Source organism: Pseudonaja textilis, chromosome 4 (genome assembly GCF_049901715.1).
Source record: "Pseudonaja textilis isolate UNSWEBS1 chromosome 4, rPseTex1.2, whole genome shotgun sequence".
NCBI classification, from domain to species: domain Eukaryota; kingdom Metazoa; phylum Chordata; class Lepidosauria; order Squamata; family Elapidae; genus Pseudonaja; species Pseudonaja textilis.
The window spans coordinates 89,895,324-89,913,362 of record NC_141993.1 but is presented as its reverse complement, the minus strand read 5'-3'; the positions used below and the strand labels follow the sequence as shown (position 1 = coordinate 89,913,362).

General features: G+C 42.8%; 1 long non-coding RNA gene across 1 annotated transcript; it reads right to left on the bottom strand.

Annotated features, from left to right (window-relative positions):
- Positions 1 to 366: 366 nt before the first annotated feature.
- Positions 367 to 10,432, bottom strand: LOC148125941 (uncharacterized). Its single transcript, XR_015743385.1, has 3 exons — positions 10,306 to 10,432; positions 5,594 to 5,646; positions 367 to 545 (listed from the first exon to the last, which is right to left on the bottom strand). It is a non-coding gene; the product is annotated as an uncharacterized LOC148125941 (long non-coding RNA).
- Positions 10,433 to 18,039: the final 7,607 nt, after the last annotated feature.

Here is an 18,039-nt window from a genome sequence, read left to right as displayed (position 1 = left end):
TTTTTTTTATATATATATCACGGTGACCAAAACTGGACGCAGAATTGAATGCCTTTAATTAATGGACATTATTTGTATGCTTCTGCAATCAAACTGACTCTTAGTGGCTTCGCTTTGAGAATGCAAAAATAGAAATGCACAATTACAGCATGACAGAGTTGAGAGAATCAAGACACAGAGGTTACTCAGGGCAGAAGAGCCTGGAGTTTGCAGAATAGAGCAGAAGACAGCGTAACATTTGAAAGGGACCTCGGAGATCTTCTAGTCCAACCCCTGCTCAAGCAAGAAACCTTATACCATTTCAGACAAAATGGCTCTCCAGTCTCTTCTGAAAAGACTCCGGGGTTGAAGCACCCACAATCTCTGGATGCAAGTTGTTCCACTGATTGGTTGTTCTCACCGTTAGGAAGTTTCTCCTTATTTCTAGGCTGGATCTGTCCTTGATAAGTTGGTTTCTATAAACGAATTTGTTACGCAGGTATTCTTCAATTTAAAACAGCTGGTTTAGTGACTGTTGTTGTTGTTGATGATGATGCAGTCCTTATCTGATAGGATAAAAAGATAAAAATGAATTGGTCTTGTATGGTTTAAACCAGGGGTGGGATTCAAATTTTTTAACAATCGGTTCTGTGGGTGTGGCTTAGTTGGTGGGTGTGGTTTGGTGGTCCTGTGACTGGCCGGGCGTGGCCAACTCAACATCACTCACATTGAGGCATGCATCTCCTCGCCTGGCCTCTCATGACTGTGGGGATGCTGCAGGAGCCGTAAGTGTGAAAAATGGTCATAAGTCACTTCTTTCAGTGCCATTGTAACTTTGAATGGTCACTCCACACAAGCAAAGTACCAACAAAGGAAGGGAAAAAAACTCCAGAGAAGTTCCAGAGACAGGAAGTCTAGTCCTGCCCAGAATGTAATAAGGGTTAACGGAGAGTCAGTTTCTGTAAGCAACACCAGAATGTTTCCTTCCTGCCTTCCTTACAGGATTAGCCCAGTAATTTCTTCCAACAACCGGTTCTCCAAACTGCTTAGAATGTTAACAACCGATTCTAGTGAATAGGTGCGAACCTGTAAAATCCCACCCCTGTTTTAAACCTGGCAATTTTAAGACCTGTGAACTTCAACTCCCAGAATTCCTCAGCCAGTCAACAGATAAATTTTCTTAGTTAAATAGCATTATCTAACAATGGCTTTGCTGTGTGTTTTTCCTTCCATGTTGTGCTTAACTAGGTTTTTGCAACCCAGAACCCACAGCTCTCTGTGGGAGTTGAAGTCTCTATTGCTAGCAATGAAATCCTAGGTCTCTTTCAGCCTCCACCCCGCAAGGGGCTGACATTTTGACACTCAAACACATCCTTTGTTGGCACCCCTGCCCTCAACCAAGCCACTTGCAGACTTTCAACAACTGCATTTGCCCGGTAGGAAGGCAGAGGGTGGATTAAGTTAATAATTAATTTAATAATAATCAATACCTTTGTGTGAATGGAGTAAGAATACGCATGCTGAATCTTACAACGGACTTCTGAAGCTTTGATTTAACACCACAGGTTTACAGTTGCTCCAAGCCACCTACGAAATGCGACATTTTCCGACTTGTTATCTTGTTATTTGGTGACAGGCCTATATTTTCCCTTAATGGACCCATTGCGATTTATCTTTCTGACCTTTTTTCCACCTTGGCCTTTAATTTCCCCAGATTTGTTTTATCCAGAGATCCATTTACAGGTTATGATCTCTCTTTTTTTTTCCCATTTCAGACTACCTGACTCCAGGCAATAATACGTTATATACATCCCCGAGTCTTGCTTTGAAAATCTAACTTGGATCCTTTTTTCTTTTGTATTTTAATTAGCTATTAACAGGTTCTGTTAGACTTGAGCTGTGCCCAATGCTCCATTGGTACAGAAGAATAAGGAAATAATAAGGAAAGTTTGACGTGAGCGATATACTTATTGCTAAAATGGCGCAGGGGGTTGGACTAGAACAGTGGTCGCCAACCGGTGGGCTGGGGGCCACTGGTGGTCCGCAAGAAAATTTTGGTGGTCCGCAGAGAAACGTCCCCCCCAAATCAATTAATCCAGGCTGCGTGGGAACACAAGGCTGCGCCACCCACATGGCCCACAGGAACACAAGGCTTGTGTCGTGTTGTTGCATTGTGAACAACACGAGGTAGTGAGGGGAGGGGGGAAAGGGGGGAACCTGCTCCACTCACCCCACGCGCCTCACCTGGCCACCAGGCTGCTTCTTTCCGCTTCTTTCTTCTTCTGCTTCTGGCTGCACGCAAGGAAAGCAGCAAAGGTCTTTCTTTCTCTCTCCTCAAACTCCGCCAGAAATGAGTCTTTGGGACCCTGCAAGGCCTCCTGCTCCAAGAGGCTGCGCCGGCAAAGACTCATTTCTGGCGAAGTTTGCGGGGGAGAGAAAGAAAGACTTCTGCGGCTCCTGCTGCTTTCCTTGCATGAAGCCAAAAGTCTCTCCCTTTCTCTCTCTCCCTGAGAACAGAGCTGGAGACGGTATCCTGCGATCCCAAATAAAGAACGATTGATTGGTAGGAAAATGGGGTGGGGGATTTTCCTGCGGACTTTTGGGGGGATTTTCCCAGGGTCCCTGGTCCACGGGATTTAAAATTATGAGTTTGGTGGTCCCTGAGATCCAAAAAGTTGGTGACCCCTGGACTAGATGACTTCCAAGGTTCCTTCCCACTCTGTTATTCTATATTCTTAAGCGTGCCATGCGATGGTTTTGCACTGGTCTTTTCTCTCTTTTAAATATGCTTTTACAGGTTCGTCCTCCGCTTACAACCATTTGTTTAGTGACCGTTCGAAGTTACAACGCAGCAAAAAGTGACTGATGGCCGTTTTTCAATCGTTGCAGCATCCCCAGGGTCATGAAATTAAAATTCAGCCGCTTGGCAACTGACTCGTAGTTATGACGGTCTTGGGGGTCACACGATCCCCTTTCGCGACCCTCTGATAAGCAAAGTCAATGCCGGAAGCCAGATTCGCAAAAGTCGCAAAATGGAGCAAAACTCACTTCACAAATGTGTCATTTAACAACAACAATTTGAGGCTCAATTTTGGGCTGAAATAATGAGGTCTAACCTGCAGTTGGTGTTCACATAACATACTACAGGTAGACCTGGACTTACAACAGTCCATTTAGTGACCGTTTTAAAGTTCCAACGTACCTTATGCGACCTGCTGATGTGCGAAGCCAATGGGGAAGTCAGATTCACTTAATAACAACCTTGTGTCACTAACGGAGCAAATGCAGAGAAAGCTTGTAAAGTTTCGGAATGGCGTCAGTGTTCCAGAGTTCATTCCATTCCAGCCAGTAACTCCCAAGACAAACATAATCTCAAAGTACTTTTATTAGAATAGAAACTTGGTACCCCTGTGGAATCCAAAACTAAAGTGTCCCCCCGGACTTCCCACAAACAGATAACAGATAATCAGAGTTGGAAGGGACCTTGTAGGTCATCTAGTCCAACCCCCCGCACAAGCAGGAAACCCTACACCATTTCTGACAAATGGCAGTCCAATCTCTTCTTGAAAGTCTCAAGTGATGGTGCTCCCACAACCTCCGAGGGCAACTTCCGTTCCATGGGTTGATTGTTCTCCCTGTCAGAAAGTTTCTCCTTATTTCCAGGTTGAATTTCTCCTTGTTCAGTTTCCATCCATGATTCCTTGTCTGGCCTTCAGGTGCTTTGGAAAATAGCTTGACCCCTTCCTCCTCTCTGTGGCAGCCCCTCAAATACTGGAAGATGCTCTCCTGCCTCCCCTGGTCCTCCTCTTTCCTAGACTAGCCAGTCCCAGTTCCTGCAACCGTTCATTGTATGTTTCAGCCTCCAGTCCCCTAATCATCCTGGTTGCTCTTCTCTGTACTTTTTCTAGAGTCTCAACATCTTTTTTATAATGTGGTGAGCAAAACTGGATGCAGTACTCTAGGTGTGGCCTTACTAAGGATTTATAGAGTGGTATTAGTACTTCCCTTGATCTTGATTGTATCCCTCTGTTAATACAATTTAGGATTGCATTAGCTTTTTTGACGGCTGCTGCACACTGCTGGCTCCTATTTAGCTGGTTGTCCACTAAGACTCCAAGATCCCTCTCCCAGTTCCTGCATATTGACCCTGGTTTCACCTAGTCTATATGTGTACTTTTGGTTTTTCTTGCCTAAGTGTAGGACTTTATTTTTCTTTACATTGAATTCCATTTTATAAGATATGGCCCAGTGTTCTTGTCTGTCAAGATCCATCTGGATCTTGAGCCTATCTTCTTGGGTGTTGGCTATTCCTGCCAGCTTAGTATCATCTTAGTAAATTTGATAAGTTCCCCTTCTATTCCCTCATCTATGTCGTTAATGAAGATATTGAAGAGTCCTGGGTCTAAGACGGAACCTTGTGGCACCCCACTGCTTCCTTCCCTCCATGTAGACTTAGACCCATTAAGGACGACTCGTTGAGTACGGTTTGCTAGCCAGTTGCGAGTCCATCTAGTGATGGTGCTATCTATTCCACTTTTTTCTAGCGTACTAAGAAGTAGGTTGTGGTCTACTTTGTCAAATGCTTTGCTGAAATCTAAATACATGTATATTATGTCCACAGTATTTTTCTGGTCTACTAACTCAGTCACTGTGTTGAAGAATGAAATAAGATTGGTTTGGCACGATCTGTTCTTAACAAACCGGTGCTGACTGCTAGTTATTACTTTACTTGTTTCTAGATGTTGGCAGATTGGTTTTTTATATCATCTTTTCCAGTACCTTCCCGGGTATTAATCTTAGGCTGATTGGTCTATAGTTTCCTGGTTCTGTTTTTTTTTTCCTTTTTTGAAGATGGGAACCACATCAGCTCTTTTCCGGTCCTCTGGTAGTTCCCTGGTGCTCCAGGATTTTTGAAAGATATGGTGCAGTGGTTCTGAGATGACCTCTGCCAGCTCCTTTAAAACTCTGGGATGTAATCCATCAGGTCCCGGTGATTTGTTTTCATCAAGATCAGACAGGTGTTCTCTTACTATTTTTTTTTTGCTTATTTTAACTTTTATTTCTGGTCTGTTTTTTACAGTTATGTTTTTGGTAGTGTGGAAAGGGAACTTCACGAAGACAGTAGTGTCACAAAAACAGGAAAAGCCCAAGGGGAACATCAGGTCAGCCATAAAACAAACTTACATAGGAAAAGGAATCAAATAAAAAAGGTATTAAAGAATCCCTATAGACAAAAGCCTAAGTAATTAAGAAAACTACATAAATAAGAAAAGGAAACAAAAAGATAATTTAGAAAACCCTTACAAACACAGGACATACCAAATAAGCAAAACAAACAGACAAAAGACACAAAATATAAATTACAAAAGGGACAGACAGGAGATTGCCACAGAACGAACATGAAAAACTATCTTAAAGCTAAAAGAGATTAGAGAAAACCGATAATACAATCTAGCCACCCCGCGGAGTTTGCCTTCCGCACACCGCGGAGTTTGCCCTTCGGCGGGAATAAAGACAAACTCAAACAGGATTTGAAACATTAAGCACAAATACAAACGTTCACACAAAATCAACTTACAAAGGGAGAAAAGGGTATAAAAAACCAGGGACTTACCATAAGAAGCTAGTTAGCCCAGGAACGCAGACTTCTCGCTGTTCCCCGCCTTCCTGAAAAATAAAAAGATCCAGCTTTCAAGCAGTTGTCCGTATCCTGCCGCCGGAGCAGGAGGTTTTCATCTTTGGTTTCATGCATTTCTGTAGAAATATAGTAGTCCTTTACATACAGTACAACTCCACCTCCTCTTTTATGGGGTCTGGTGTTTTTTTTTTTGAATAGTTTGTATCCTTCTACCAGTATGTTCCAGTCATGGGTTTCATCCCACCAAGTTTCTGTTATTCCAACTATATCATATTTATCTTCATGTATTCTTAGTTCGAGTTCACCCTGTTTGTTCCCCAGACTTTGTGCATTTGTATATAGGCACTCGAGATCTTTATGTCTGACACTGTTTTTCCTGTCTCCATAACCTGTGTTGTGCCTGCCTGCCCCTATTTTCTTGCCACCTGTTTGATTAATGCACTTGGTATGGCACTCACTATTAAATGCTTGGTTTTGGTTGGCATCAAGGTTGATAATCTTACCTGCACAAACATCTATTTTGCATGCACTGGTATCCTTATTAGTTTTAGGTTGCTGGGGACAGAAATGTTCTGAATCCACTAATTCTCTGTCCCCGCTGTTCAGTTTAAATATTTATCCAGGAAATCTGTGAATTTAATGCCAAGTAACTCAGTCCCTTTCTTTGATGGATGCAAACCATCTCTTTTGTACAGTTTTTCATTGGACCAGCTCCAGACATCATGACTAATAAAACCAAAGTATCCAAGTTTGAAAAGAGTACTGTGAAAGACAGCTGTAAAACAAGTATTACACTGAACTAAGCCGGTCATTTTGAAATAAAATAAAATCACAATCTCAAGCACACTTACCCTAAATGTATTATTGGTATTCTTGGTTTATAGTTATATGATTCACGCGCCGTTAGGTACGCGGGCCGCTATCTTGCCCCTTTTTGCTCACCCTCTGCTTCCTTCACAAGCAGCCAGCAGCTCCTCCCACAACCTCTGAGAATTTGAAATGCAATAGAAGCAAATCAAACTGCCTCTCTCCTTTTTACTCACCCTCTGCTTCCTTCACAATCAGCCAGCAGCTCCTCCCACAACCTCTGGGAATTTGAAGTGCAAGGACCCAACCTACAAACCATCCCCCTTTTCCCCACGTTATACATCGCATGAACCAATCCCCCTTCAGTCCCAATTCTTCCTGCGCCATTCACAGTGACCTTGAATTACTAAAGAATTTATTTTGTCTACTGAGAGCTACTAGAACAATATCAGCCACCTCCAATCCTCCGCAGCTTGTGTGGCAGCTTTTAATAATGATTCCAAAGCTGAACAGAGCAAAATTCAGTTAACAACTGTCTCGCTTAGTAAGAGAAATTTTGGGCTCAACCGTGATTGAGGACTACCTGTATAATTGGTTCGTTGAATGACAGTGGAGGTTTTTTTTAACAACCACTGCTAAAAGGGTCCTAAAATTAGGAGAGGTTTTGTGGTGACCTGTTTAATGACCACCAGTACAGTACACAACTGTACTGACAGGGCAAAATTATGGTCATAGTTTGAGAACTATTCGTACTGACTTGGAAATGAGGGTTAAGTTGGCCCACTTCAGTGATGTGGGATGTCTGCAGATCGTGATCAAATAAAGTCAAGATAATGGCCTCAACCAGACAATTGAAACGCTGCCTGTTTTTTTTCACTGTATCCTGTAGATTTTCCCCCTCTGGAACAGTCAAGCAGAAATACACTTGATCTAAAATTCAAGAGTTGCCTTGATCCATGAGATGGCCAGGAAATAAATGTGATTAACACCCCAGAATAAACAATTGTGGGTAAGAAAGATGACAAAATCTGGATAGTGGATGTGGCAGTGCCTGGAGACTGCAGAAGAGAAGAGAAAGAATTGGAGAAAAATCACAAAAGGCACAAACTTGCAAAGAGAACGATTGTGTCAAAAGTGCTTTTTCAAAAGGCAACTGGTTTTGGCTTTGTTTTGTTTGCCCTTGGAAACGTTTTGCTTCTCATTCAAAAATTCTTCTCATTCTTGGATGAGAAGTGAAACATTTTCAAGCAAAAAAAAACAAAGGAAGTCCAGCTGCTTTTTGGAAAAAACATACGGACTACACAACTCGATCAGGGCAAAGCAATAGACGCAATCTACATAGACTTCTGTGAAGCCTTTGATTCAGTGGTATACGACAAACTACTCCTAAAACTAAAATCTTATGGTATCTCTGGACACCTGCATTACTGGATAGAAGCATTCCTGTCAAACCGACAACAAATGGTCAAAATTGGGAGCGTCCTATCAAATTCTGTACCTGTCAACAGTGGTGTCCCCCAAGGCAGCGTTCTAGGACCAACTCTCTTTATACTCTACATAAATGGCCTCTGTGATCATTTTAAGAGCAACTGCGTTCTCTTCGCTGATGATGTAAAGCTGTTCAATACCACAGACAATACTGCTACCTTTTAAAAAGACCTCAACTATGCATCAGAATGGTCAAACAAATGGCAACTTCAAATCTCAACAAATAAATTCTCTGTCCTACATATTGGCAAAAAAAATCAGAAAATAATATACAGAAAATAAAATAGTCAAGACCTTGTTGATGATCCAAACTCTGTCAAGGATATTGGAGTCTAATGATCTAAGTGCTAGAGCCTACTGTAACTACATAGCCAAAAAGGCATTAAGAGTTGTTAATTTAATCTTACGTAGCTTTTTCTCTGGTAATATTACACAACGAGAGCATACAAAACATTTGCTAGACCAATACTCGAATACAGCTCATCAGTCTGGAACCCACATCATGTATCTGATATTAGCACAGTTGAGAAAGTCCAGAAATATTTCACAAAAAGAGTTCTCCACTCCTCTACTCGTTGCAGAATACCTTATGCCAACAGACTTGAAATTCTAGACCTAGAAAATCTAGAACTACGCCACCTTCGGTCCGATCTAAATATGGTATATAAAATCATACATTGCAATGTCCTACCTATCAATGAATACTTCAGCTTCAACCATAACAATACAAGAGCACACAACAGATATAAACTCAAGGTTACTCGCACCAAACTTGATTGCAGGAAATACGACTTCAGCAACAGAGTGGTCAATGTCTGGAATACTCTACCTGACTCTGTGGTTTCTTCCCCAAACCCCAAAAACTTTAACCTTAGACTGTCTACTATTGACCTCACCCCTTTCCTAAGAGGTTTGTTGGTGGCGTGCATTCTTTTATTTTTTATTTTTCTTATATGTACCCATGTATTCATAACTATGTTTTTTACTTATACCTATTATCTTGTAAGCAATTGACAAATAAAAATAAATAAATAAAAATAAAAAAAAGATTGAGTGGATGATTGAGTAGAACGACTGTGGCAAAAGAAAGCAAAGGTAGCACTAATAGGTTCTGTGGGTGCAATCCCAGAACAATTGGAGCATCCCTTGAACAGCATTGACAAAAATCCCCATCGGTCAATTGCGAAAGGCAGCTGGACTCGGAACATCTTATATCCTGCAACGAGACCTTTTGACGGTCACTTTAAAAAAAAAACATAACTTTTACCCTTTAGGTAAAGGTAAACATACGTGCTAGTCGTTTCTGGCTTTAGGGGGCGCTGCTCATCTCCATTACAAAGCCGAAGAAGAGCCAGCACTATCCAAAGACGTCTCCGTGGTCATGTGGCCAGCAGGACTAAACACCCGAAGGCGCATGGAGCGCTGTTTCCTTCCCACCAAAGGGCTCCCTATTTTTCTACTTACATTTTTAACATGCTTTCGAACTGCTAGGTTGGCAGAAGCTGGGACAAGTCACGGGAGCTCACTCCATCACGCGGCGCTAGGGATTCAAACCACTGAACTGCCGATCTTTCCGATCGACAAGCTCAGCGTCTTAGCCACTGAGCCACCGCGTCCCTATTCCAGAACCATAGAGGTGCTCTAATGATAAAAGATGATATGACATGGAAACGTCCTGGAAAGCCAAAGGCCACTAGGGTCAAACAGAGCATGTGATGCAAAATTGCGTTGAGACAACTGTGAAAATACTAATGAACCTACTCCTAGAAGGACTGTTGATAGGAGGCTGGATAGCAACACCTTATCTGCTCCAGCCTCAATTTTTATGTGCTCATTATAAGAATCTCACCAGAATTTAATGTGAGCCGCCAGAGTTGTTGCCGTCATCCATCACAAACTAATCTGCACACCTCAGTTGTGTAGGGAAGGAACCAAGGTCATCCCGTAATTCATGTTAGAGCAAAAGTAGACAAACTCGTCGGTATTTGTGATCCGTTTCTTTTAATTAAAAAAAAAAAGAATAAAACAAGATACAGGTAGTCCTTGACTTACAACCGTTCATTTAATGACCATTCAAAGTTACAATGGCACTGAAAAAAAAGTGAATTTATGACCCTTTTACACATTTACGACCGTTCTGGCATCCCCGTGGTCGCGGGATCAAAATCCAGACCTTTGACAACTGGCTCGTATTTATGACGGTTGCACTGTCCTGGAGTCATCCCGTTCTGGCAAGCCAAGTCCATGGGGAAGCCAGATTCACTTAACAACCGGGTGACCAGCTTAACAACGGCAGTGATTCACTTCACAGCTGAAGCAAGAAAGGTCTTAAAATGGGGCAAAGTCTATTGAAGAAATGTCTCAGCAGCAGAAATTTTGGGCTCAAAGATTACCTGTATTCGTCCTGTTTTTATTGACAGAAGGAGGTAGGGAGTCAGGATCAACATGCATCAGAGCACTATCAGACACACAAAAAAAGAAACCAGCAGATAAGACGTGTTCCGGATACAGGTAGTCCTCCACTTACAACGGTTCATTTAGTTACTGCGTCAGAATGCTTGCAGCGTGACTGCTATTATGAGACAACTTAGGAGCAAAACACAGCACACAGACACTTAGACATTTAACAGTGGTTTATCTACAACGGTTATACACAGAAATATATGTGGTAGGCAAATACCTTAGAAGTAATCAATCTTCTTAACTCTACGTAGAGAATTCTGCAATGAATAATGGACACAAGGAGAGAGAACAACACCCTCTAATGGCTTCCTTATATAAACACCTCTTAAAGGGATAGAACCCATCTCTAGTCTTAAAGGGTCAGTGCTAATGCCGATTCATCTTCATTGCATCAACCTAATATTGTATCAGCTTCACTGCTGGTCGGCTCTTAATCCCAAGGCCTTAATAGACTGTTCTGTCATGCCCCTGTTGGAATCTGATTCCGAGGGGGAGGCCGAGCAGGTGACAGGGAATGGGAGGGTGGCTTCCTTGGCTGTGGAGGTAACTGGGGAAGGGCAAAGCCTGGCTGGGCATTCAGAGGAAGACCCAGGCCCACCCCCTCTTCTTCCTAAGGCATGCAGGGAGAAACGGAGAAGGGAGCAACGTGGGCTACAGGGGAGAAAAGGGCCCTGATTCCCTTCATTAGCTGCAGCAGGGAAAACAGGATGTGGAAGCAAAGTGTGCATTATCTTTGTTTGTCAAGTCCTATCTGGGTTCTGGCATCCTCCCAACTGTGTGTGTTTTGTTATCTTTTGGAAATCTGCAATCCCTTATCCTGCCCTGTCTCGTTAATAGCTGCAGTGTGGTTTGTGTTGGTTTTTATTTATAATTTATATGTACTTTGGGTTCGGACTGAATTTCTTTCCTTTAAAAACTGTTCTTGGGACAGTTTTTCTCCAGCTGATGGTAACTGGAGATTGGGGGCCAAGTTGGAGGTATTAAAGGGACTTTACCCACTTTTGTGACTTGGTTGCTTTTGTACCACGCCCCTTTGGGTCATTACACTGTTCAAAGTTACAACGGCACTGCAAAAAGTGACTTACGACCGTTTTTCACTGTTACGACCTTTCCAGCATTCCCACAGTCACAGAAGCTTGGCAAGTAGTTCATATTTATGATGGTTACAATGTCCTGGGGTCATTGTGATCCCCTTTTGCGACCTCCTGACAAGGAAAGTCAATGGGGGGAAGCCCGATTCACTTAACAACCGGGTTACCCAACTTATCAACTGCAGTGATTCACTTAAAGCTGAAGCAAGAATGGTCGTAAACACGGGACAAAATTCACTTAACAAATGTCTCACTTCTCAACAGAAGTTTTGGGCTCAATTGTGGTCGTAGGTTGAGGACTACTTGTACGTACAGATCCTTCCCCACCGACACCAACCATAGAAAAACCATTCGTTTATCAAATGTTAGAAGTTGTAAGGGCGCTGGGAAAAAAACTCTCTTGCAACCGGTTCTCACAGTTATGACCGTTGTAGCCTTCCCATAGTCACACGATCAAAATTGAGGCGCTTAGCAATTGGGATGCGTGAGGACCCAAAGGGGCGTGGCACAACAGCCACTCGATTCACTTAACAACTGATTTGTTTAACAACAGGGGGCAAGGAAGGTCATAACACTGGGTGCAACTCCTTTGCTTAGCAAGGGAAATTGTCTTCCTGACTGCGGCCGTTAAGTTGAGGACTAGTTTGCAATCCTCACCATTTGCTCGTTGTTGTTTTTTTTCTTTTCGTCCCTGGTCTTGACGGAGATGTCCTGAACAGCCCCCACCATCTTCAAAAAAAGCAACTTTTGCCCTCTTCGTCTTTATCATCCAAAAGAGCTTTGAGTTTGTCATGCTTAAGCTTGGAGGGACCTCTGGTGACCGGGAGCGAGGCAACACGAAGTTTATGTCTAAGAGCAAAATAGTAACGACACCTATAAAGACGAAGAGCAGAGGAGTCACTAGTGGCAACACAGATTACCTAATTCTAACTACCTGACTCTGTGGTTTCTTCCCCAAACCCCAAAAACTTTAACCTTGGACTGTCTACTGTTGACCTCACCCCTTTCCTAAGAGGTCTGTAGGGGGCCTGCATAAGCACACAAACGTGCCTACCGTCCCTGTCCAATGGTTTCTTTTTATTTTTTATTTTTCTTATATGCATCCATGTATTCATAACTATGTTTTTTACTTATACCTATTATCTTGTAAGCAATTGACAATAAATAAATAAATAATAAAATAAATTCCCTTTTGGAACACGTTGCCACAGAGGTACAGGTAATCCTCAACTTATGACCATAATAGCATTGAGCAATAGCACTTGGATTAATATACCGTTTCCCGGTGCTTTCACAGGCCCTCTTTGAGCAGTTGCAGAGTCAGCCTCTTGCCCCCAACCATCCGGGTCCTCATTTTACCGACCTCGTAAGGATGGAAGGCTGAGTCAACTTTGAGCTGGTCAGGATCGAACTCCTGGCTGTGGGCAGAACCAGCCGGAAATCCTGCATTCTAACTGCCACCACAGAAGAAAGGGAGGGAGGGAAAGAGGGAGGGAGGGAGGGAGGGAGGGAGGAAGAAAGGAAGGAAGGAAGGAAGGAAGGAAGGAAGGAAGGAAGGAAGGAAGGAAGAGAGAGAAGGAAGGAAGGGAAGGAAGGAGGAGAAGGAAGGAAGGAACGGAAGGAAGGGAAGGAAGAGAGAGAAGGAAAGAAGGAAGGAAGGAAGGGAAGGAAGAGAGAGAAGGAAGGGAAGGAAGGAGGAGAAGGAAGGAAGGAAGGGAAGGAAGGGAAGGAAGAGAGAGAAGGAAGGAAGGAAGGAAGGAAGGAAGGAAGGAAGGAAGGAAGGAAGGAAGGAAGGAAGGAAGGAAGAGCAATAGCACTTAGACTGATATACAACTTCACAGTTCTTTCCAGCCCTCTCTAAGTGGTTTACAGAGTCACCCTGTTGACCCCAACTATCTGGGTCCTCATTTTACCAACCTCGGAAGGACGGAAGGCTGAGTCAACCTTGAAACCGGTGAGGATCAAACTCCTGGCCATTGGCAGAGTTAACCTGCAATATTCCATTCTAACCACTGGGTCACCATGGCTCTTAATATAGCCATAAGTCATAAGGCATGATGGTCTTAAAACGGGTAAGTCACTTTTCTGACCTGATTTTAAGATCTTTTTGGGGGGTGGTCGTTAAGCAGGCATCACAGGTATAAACTAGCCACTGCAGTTGTTCCAGTTTTCATCAAAAAACTTCCAGATTTTGGCAAAACCGGGCCCATGAATAAAACATCGATTTGCTTAACTTAAACTGGAAGTAAGTGTTATTAAAATATTACCGTAATAATCAGCATTAAAAAAAAAAACAATAGAGGTAAGTTCTCAACTTATAAACGTGGTCATGTTGAGGACTACCTGTATGTTAAGGTGGAAAATCTCTTTTTAAAGCTTTTTTTCTGCAGAATCGAGAACATTTGTAACTTAGATCCCATAAACATAAACATAAACAGTTAAAAACTGTTCTTGGGGGAGTTTTTTCTCCAGCCAATGATAACTGGAGATTGGGGGCCAAGTTGGAGGAATTAAAGGGACTTTACCTACTTTTGTGACTTTGTTGCTTTTGTGCCACGCCCCTTTGGGTCGTCACAGCAGCCCACGAAAGAAAATGAATTCAGAATAACCAAGTTGGAAGGGACCTTGGAGGTGGTCTAGTCCAACCCCCTTGTTTGAGCAGGAGACTCAAGTCTACACCATTCCAGACAACTGATGGTCCGATCTCTTCTTGAAATCCTTAATAGCTGCAGCGTTCACAAAATGGACTGTTCACCACCACCCAAAAAAAGGAAAGATAGTAAAATTGGGCACCCTGCCTTGGTGACCTGGTTAATGACCGGTGTGACTTACAACCATAGTTCCGGGCTCCGTTATGATGGTAAGTCCAGGTCTTCCCAAACTAATGGAAACTAATCAAGGACAGAAGCAACCTAGGAGGAGAAATTTCCTGACAGCTGGAACAATTAATCAGTGCAATGGCTTCTTTAAGAAGAGACTGGATAGCCATTTACCTGGAATGATATAGGGTCCTCTGACTGAGCAGGGGGTTGGACTAGAAGACCTCCAAGGGTCCCTTCCAACTCTGTTATTCTGTTCTGTTACTACCTGTATCTTTCCACGTGATAATTTCAAACGTTTGAATCAGGCTTTGAATGACTTCCTACCTTTTTTTTTGCAAGCCCAACATTAACATCAGGGGAAACAGGAGACGGGCTAAAAGAGGAGAAATAGACTTAAGAGAATTGTCTGAATGCAAACCCCGTGGAGAAGGCAGCAAAAAAAGATAAAAAAAAATAGAAATCTGATAGCGGCTTTTCCGACTAATAAATTTTATTTGGATGCATGGTCTTTTATAATATTGTTCGAGGTCAAGGGATAAGTGGAATATTAATACTACCTTTAAAATGAATAAGGAATTGGTGAAACATGTTCTCGGAAAGGTACGCCTACTAATGAGAGTTTTATTCAATGACTTTGATGGTATCTATACCTTATGCCACCAGACTTGAAATTCTAGACCTAGAAAACCTAGAACTACACCGCCTTCGGTCCAATCTAAGTATAGTACATAGAATTATATACTGCAATGTCCTACCTGTCGATGAATACTTCAGCTTCAACCATAACAACACAAGAGCAAACAATAGATACAAACTCAAGGTTAATCGCACCAAACTTGATGGCAGGAAATACGACTTCAGCCACAGAGGGGTCAATGTCTGGAATCCTCTACCTGACTCTGTGATTTCTTCCCCAAACCCCCAAAACTTTAACCTTAGACTGTCTACTATTGACCTCACCCCTTTCCTAAGAGGTCTGTAGGGGGCTATGCATAAGCGCACCAACGTGCCTACCGTCCCTGTCCTATTGTTTCTTTTTATTTTCCTTATATGTATCCATTTTATGTATTCATAATTATGTTTATACCTATACCTGTTATCTTATAATTGCTTGACAAAATAAAATAAATAAATAAAATAAATAAATACCCATTCAGTCATGTCCAACTTTTGGCAATTCTATGGGCCGCATCTCCCGCAACCAAACAAGACAGACACAGACTCCAAAAGATAGTTAGGACTGCAGGAAAAAACAACAATTGCAACCAGCCTGCCTTCCATTGAGGGTCAGAAGGAGGGCAGAAAAAATATCTACAGATCCCTGACATCCTGGACATAAATTTCTTCCCTCTGGATGCTGCTATAGGGCATTGCATGCCAAAACAACCAGACCCAAAGAAAGTTCTTTCCCCCATGTTATCCCTCTGCTAAACAATTAATTTCCACGGTCAAACTACCTAGTAGGGCTGAATTACTATTATCCTTCTCATCTTTCCTAATATCTACTTCCTTAGCTTCTTATGACTATAACTTTGTTGTTTGTATCTCGTGATGTATGTTAATGGCTTTTATTTAGCAACCGATTATGATTTGTTCGCTTTCGTATCCTATGAGTATCACTGAGTGTTGTATCTGATGATTTTACGATGATTGCGTTTTATGATTATGATTTTACCACTTGTTGCACGTATGTGCTTATGCACCGGAGACAAATTCTTTGTGCGTCCAAATCACACTTGGCAATAAAGGATTTCATTCTAAATGCGGGATTTTCTTCTTCTGATCTTGCACTGCTACTTTGAGTTGTTCTATGGTGCCAGGGTTTCAAGTAAAACATTTCTTGTGAGCAAAAACTCCGAGGCAGGTAGATTCCTCAAAGAATAACTTTATTGGAAGTATCATATTGGCATGCATCTGGTGAAAACCGACTCTGAAGGGTCCCATGGTTTTCATCTAATTAAAAGTGGAAGTTTCCCTCACCCCAATTCCAAACAATCAGCCACGTGGCGCAATCAATGCAGCATCCGTTGGTCAGGTGACATCGTTCGTCCTTCCTCCGGCCAGGTGTGAGAATGTCCTTGGTTCTCAAGAGAAAGTATTCTGTTTTGACCACATTGCCCCAACTATCTCTAATCCCCCCTCCCTATCCTTCAGCTCCAATGTGGCAGCACTGAAGCTCCAAGATGGCTCCAGCCAGGCCAGCTTGTGTCAGCTTTGATGGTTTCCAGCCACCATGTTCTTTGGTGGCTTGGTTTTCTTTTACTGCCAATTCTTTCCCAATATAATTGCTTTCTCCGGGGAATTCTCCAGCATGACAGGACCAAAGTAAATAAGATGCTGTCCTGCCCTTGGTGGAGACTGACTCCGAGGGAGAGGAGGAACAGCCGACAGGGAGTGGAAGTGTGGCTCCGGAGGTTGTGGAGGAGGCTGGGGAAGGGCAGAGGCCGGCTGCAGAGATGGTACTCAGCAGATTCTGACCAGTTCTGGAGAACCGGTAGCGAAAATTTTGAGTAGTTCAGAGAACCAGCAAATCCCACCTCCGACTGGAGATTTTACAGTATCCTTCCCCTGCCACGCCCACCAAGCCACACCCACAGAACCGGTTGTAAAAATTTTTGAATCCCACCATTGGTCAGCTGGGCAGTCAGAGGAGAGCCCAGGCCCATCCCCTCTCCATCCTAGGGCACGCAGGGAGGAGAGGATAAGGGAGAGATGTGGTCTACTGGGGAGGAGAGGGCCTTGATTCTCTTCATGGGCTGCAGCTGTGACAACTGGATAAGAGGACAGACATGCGTACGGGCCAGTGCTGGAAACAAAGCATGGAAATATCTCTAGTTTATGGTTCCTCTCTTAAGTTTGGCATCCTTCCCAGTGTGTGTTCTGATATCTGTGGACATCTTCAAGCCCTTATCTTGCCTGGTTTGTGTTGTTTTTTACTCTTTGTCATTTATAGGCATTTTAAGTTTAAACGGCATTTCCTCCTTCTTGTAACTACTTGTGTGGGAGTTTTTTGTTTCCAGTCAAGAATATTTGGAACTTGGAAGCAAAGTGTAGGATAAAAGAGGCTTTACCTGTTTTTTTGTGACTGTGTTTATTCTGTATGCCACCCTGGGTCATCATGGATGCAGTTTTGTGACGTTTGCCTTCCAGTATTGTGTCTGGTGTTATGTGCTCCAGGAATTGCTTGTTGGTCACCTTTGCTACCCAAGAAATATGCAGGAGCCTTCTCCAGCACCACAGTTCAAATGAGTCCAATTTTTTCCTGTTTTGCTTTTTTAACATCTAACTTTCACAACTACAGGTAGTCCCCGACTTTCAACAGTTCGTTTAGTGAGCGAAGTTACGACGGCACTGGAAAAAGTGACTGATGACCATTTTTCACACTTATGACTGTTGGAGCATGTGGTTGACATTCCGATGTTTGACAACGGGCTCATATTTATGACCGTTGCAGTGTCCCGGAGTCATGCAATCCCTTTGTGTGACCTTCTGAAAACCAAATCAATGGGAACGCCAGATTCACTTAACAACGGTGTCACTAGTTTAACAACCGCAGTGATTCACTTGGCGAATGTGGCAAGAAAAGTTGTAAAATGGGGCAAAACTCACTTAACCAATTTCTCACTCAACAACATCAATTTGGAGCTCAATTGTGATCGTAACTCGAGGACTACCTGTATAGATAGCTACAGGGAACACAATAGAGCAAACTGACTTACATTTGGTTGCCATTAATCCAAGAGGATCAGTG